At 33.0% G+C, this 5,036-nt stretch overlaps 1 non-coding gene across 1 annotated transcript; it reads right to left on the bottom strand.

Annotated features, from left to right (window-relative positions):
* Positions 1-3,993: 3,993 nt before the first annotated feature.
* On the bottom strand, positions 3,994-4,098 carry LOC117078615. The gene has a single exon (XR_004435063.1). It is a non-coding gene; the product is annotated as a U6 spliceosomal RNA (small nuclear RNA).
* Positions 4,099-5,036: the final 938 nt, after the last annotated feature.

The following is a 5,036-nucleotide window of genomic DNA, read 5'->3' as shown; positions in this document are numbered from 1 at the left end:
AATGAGATCATGTCCTTTTCAGGGACATGGATGGAGCTGGGGGCCATTATTCTTAGCAAATTTATTCAAGAACAGAAAAATAATATTCAATGTTCTCACTTAAAAGTGGGAGCTAAATGGTAAGAATGAATGGACACATAGGAGGGAACAGTGCATATTGGTGCCTGTTGGAGGGCGGGGGTTGGAGGAGGGAGCAGATCAGGAAGAATAGCTAGTGGATGCTGGGCTTAATATCTGAACATAATTGATAATCTGTGCAGCAAGTCACCATGGCACATGTTTACCTATGTAACCAGCCTGCACATTCTGCACATGTGTCCCCGAACTTAAAATAAACGTTGAAAATTTTAAAAATTAAATGTTTTTATCTTAAATGTGTGGCACCATCCACCCCCCCAACATTCCTTTTTACCTATTTTGATAATGTTATATGACTGCTCCCTCTTCACCTTCTATAATGATTTTAAGCTTCGGGAGGTCTCCCCAGAAACTGAGTAGATGCCAGCACCATGTTTTCTGTAAATCCTACAGAATTGTAAGCCAATTAAACATCTTTTCCTTATACATTACCCAGTCTCAGATATTTCTTTATAGTAATGCAAGGATGGCCTACTACAGTAATGCTTTCGGTTTTTGCCCATTCAGTATGGTGTTGTGGGTTTGTCATAGATAACTCTTATTATTTTGAGTTATGTTCTTCCAATGCTTGGTTGAGGGCTTCTATCATCATAAAAGGATGTTGAATTTTCTCAAAAACTTTTTCCACATCTATTGGGCTGATTACATGGATTTTGTTTTTAATTTTTTATGTGGTGAATTACATTTATTGATTTACATATGTTGAACCAACCTTGCATCCCAGGAATGAAGCTGACTTGATCATACTGAATTACCTCTTTGATAAGTTTCTGGATTTGGTTTGCTATTATTTTGTTTAGGATTTTTGTGTCTATGTTGTTTTTGTTTTTTGATAGTACTGATTAAATTTTAGAACTCAATATTGGTCTGTTTTGGGCTTCAATTTCTTACTGGTTCAGTCTTCAGAAGTTGTGTGTTTCCATGAATATGTCAATATCCTCTAGATTTTCTAGTTTATTTGTATAGAAGTGTTCATAACAGTCGCTGAGAATCTTTTTATTTCTTTTGCATTCATTGTAAGGTCACCTTTGTCATTTCTGATTGTTCTTATTTGATCTTCTCTTTTTTGTCTTTGTTAATGTAGCTAGTGTTCTATCAATATTTTTTATTGTTAAAAAAACAACTATTGGTTTTTCGATACTTTGTATTAATTTGAGGGAGGTCTCAATTTTATTTAGCTCTGCTCTGATGTTAATTATTTTATTTCTTTGGCTAGCTTTGGTGTTTGCTTTTGTCCTTTTGGTTCCTCTCGACATGATGTTATATCATTAATTTGAGATCTTTCTAACTATTTGAGGTAGACATTTAACACTCTAAACTTTTCTCTTTTTTTTCCCATTTTTTTCTCTTTTATTTATTTATTTATTTTTATTATTATTATACTTTAAGTTGTATGGTACATGTGCATAACGTGCAGGTTTGTTACATATGTATACTTGTGCCACGTTGGTGTGCTGCACCCATCAACTCGTCGGCACTCATCAACTCGTCATTTACATCAGGTATAACTGCCAATGCAATTCCTCCCCCCTCCCCCTCCCCATGATAGGCCCCGTGTGTGATGTTCCCCTTCCCGAGTTCAAGTGATCTCATTGTTCAGTTCCCACCTATCAGTGAGAACATGAGGTGTTTGGTTTTCTGTTCTTGTGATAGTTTGCTAAGAATGATGGCTTCCAGCTGCATCCATGTCCCTACAAAGGACGCAAACTCATCCTTTTTTATGTCTGCATAGTATTCCATGGTGTATATGTGCCACATTTTCTTAATCCAGTCTGTCACTGATGGATATTTGGGTTGATTCCAAGTCTTTGCTATTGTGAATAGTGCTGCAATAAACATAAATGTGCATGTGTCTTTATAGCAGCATGATTTATCAGCAAAAGCCAAAATTGACAAATGGGATCTAATTAAACTAAAGAGCTTCTTCACAGCAAAAGAAACTACCATCAGAGTGAACAGGCAACTTACAGAATGGTAGAAAATTTTTGCAATCTACTCATCTGACAAAGGGCTAATATCCAGAACCTACAAAGAACTCAAACAAATTTACAAGAAAAAAACAAACAACCACATCAAAAACTGGGCAAAGGATATAAACTTTTCTCTTAATACTACCTCAGCTGTATCTCAACCATTTTTTATAAATTCTGTCCCTATTTTCGTTAATTAAAAATTTTTAAAAATATTTGCCTTTATTTCAATGATCACCCTGGAGTTATTCAGGAACCAGTTGTTTAATGTCCATTAATTTGTGTAATTTGAGAGATCTTCTTGGTATTGATTTCTATGTTTATATCATTGTAGTCTCATAGTATGGTTGGTGTCATTTAGATTTTGTTGAATTATAGAGAAGTGCTTTTTCTTTGCTGAACATGTAGTCAGTCTTGGTGCAGGTACTGTTTGCAGACGAGATGATTGCATATTCTGTGGTTGATGGGTGGAATATTCTGTAGATTTTTATTTGGTCTAATTGGTCATATGAAAATTTAACTCCATAATTGTTTTGTTAATGTTCTTGCTTGATGTTACGTATAACCCTGTAAGTGTGGTGTTGAAGTCCCCCACTATTATTGTGTTTCCTTCGAAGTCTTTTTATAGGTCTAGAAATACTAGTTTTATAAAATAGGTGCTCTAGTGATGGATGTGTATATATTTAGGATAGGTAAGTATTCTTGATGAATTGAACCCTTTATCAGCATGTAATGCTCATTTTTGTCTGTTTTCACTGTGGTTGGTTTAAAGTCTGCTGTATTTGTTGTAAGAATAGCAACCCTGGCTCTTTTTTATTTTTCATTTGCATAATAAATCTTTCTCCAATCCTTTACTTTGAGCCCATTTGTGTCTTTCCATGTGACCATGTGAGACAGGTCTTTAGGAGACAGCAGAGAGGTTTATTTATTTATTTATTTATTTATTTTTATTCCAACTTGCCACTCTGTGCCTTTTAAGTGAAGTGTTTAGGCCATTTACATTCAAGGTTAATATTGACTTGAGAGGTTTTGCTCTTACTATTAAGCTGTTATTTGGATGGTTTGTAGTTTCTATATTGTGGTTGATTTATATGGTGAGTGGATTATGTACTTAAGTGTGTTTTTCCGATAGCAGGTCTTGTTCTTTTATTTCAGTTTTTAGAACTCCGTTAAGGATCTGTTGTAAGGCTGGCCTAGTGGTGACAAATTCTCTTAGTGCTTGCTTGCCTGGAAAATGTTTCTATTTTCCTTATGAAACAGTTTAGTGGGATATGACATTTTGGGTTGGAGTTTCTTTCTTTTAAGAATGCTCTAAATAGGCCGCCAATTTCTCCTGGCTTTTAAGGTTTCTTCTGAATGATCTGCTGTTAGCCTGGTGGTGTTTGTATGTAATCTGAATTTTTATCTAGGTACCTTTCCATTTTTATTCAGCATTGATCTTGGTCAATCCATTTACTATATGCCTTGCTGCTGTTTCATATAATATCTAACAGATGTTCTCTAGATTTGTTACATCTTGCTGTAAATCTCTGTAGTAAAATTAAGGAAATTTTATTGAAGTACACCCTCAAGTATGTTTTCCAATCTCTTTACTTTCTCTTTCTCTTTTTCAGGGATCTCATTAATTTGTGTGTGTGGTCATTTATATAATCCCATATTTCTCAAATATTTTGTTTATTTATAAAAATATATTTTCTGTTTATTTTTTGTAGACTGAATTAACTCAAAAGACCAGTGTTAAAACTCAGATTTTTTTTCTTCTGGTTTGTGTGGTCTATTGATAAAGATTTCAATTGAACTTTTTAATTTTTTAAATTAGTTTTTTAATTACAGAAACTCCAAATGATTACTTTTTAGGCTGTTTATCTCTTCCTTTCTTTCCTGGAAAAATATGAAATGCTTCACAAATTTGCATGTCATCCATGCACAGAAGCCATGCTAATCTTTGTATTGTTTTAATGTTTTGTATATATGCTGCCAAAGTGGGCATAGAATTTTAAATTTAGAATTAAATATTCTATAGGAAACTTTGTCCAGTCCCTAGATACAACCATCCAAGGCTGCAAATGCATTTTCACATTTTGAGTACTTCTGTGTGAGTGGCTAATCTTTAATCATGAATTTCTATTTAATCAGAAATGCCTTTAATATTGTAGAATGTAATAGTGACATGACTCATCTTAGGCAATGAAAATTATTTGAAATAAAAAGTAATGTTACACAGTATTAATACTAGTTGGTAAAATATGAAAGTTCATTATCAATGAAATTCATGTGTTAAGGCTTCAGGAATAATTGAATTTTGTAATGAGATTCTGGTTATTTTAATGAAAGAATATTCCAGATCCCAAAATTAACTTGATATTAATATCATAAACAGGTTGGTGTGTGAAGTTATATCCCTAGAAAAAATTGATTATTTATGAGTCAAAAGCAAGTAGTGTAACTGAAATTTGAAATAGTATTTTCTTAAACTCACTCTTATTTAATCTTGGTGGCATAATTATGAATAAAATATTTGTAAGATTAATATTTGTAAAAAATATTCCAAGTGAAATATGTCTTTTTTCAATACACACTTGTTTGGAAAATTAGGAAAGGCATAAGAATTAGACAATTATCAATAATTTCATTGCATAAAGAAGACTTCTGTTCAAACAAGGAGTAGTCTAGATTAATTAATGCATTCACATATTTTCCACCTCTTTTAATTAGTATCATTTCTTCCTCACTGGGCAGCAGCTCCTCTTCATCAAAGTGTGTATTTGTTTTAATCATCTACTAGAACCACCTGAGATGTCAAGTTTTGAAATAATTTCAAACTTAAAACAAAGCCATATGAACAGTACAAAAAGTATATATCTTCTTTACTCAGACTCCCCAATTGTCAATGATTTATGATATGGGCTCTCTCTCTCTCTCTTTCCT

The sequence above is a fragment of the Trachypithecus francoisi genome, unplaced genomic scaffold (genome assembly GCF_009764315.1).
Source record: "Trachypithecus francoisi isolate TF-2019V2 unplaced genomic scaffold, Tfra_2.0 Lachesis_group6, whole genome shotgun sequence".
Lineage (NCBI taxonomy): Eukaryota > Metazoa > Chordata > Mammalia > Primates > Cercopithecidae > Trachypithecus > Trachypithecus francoisi.
This window is presented reverse-complemented; position numbering and strand designations above follow the sequence as displayed.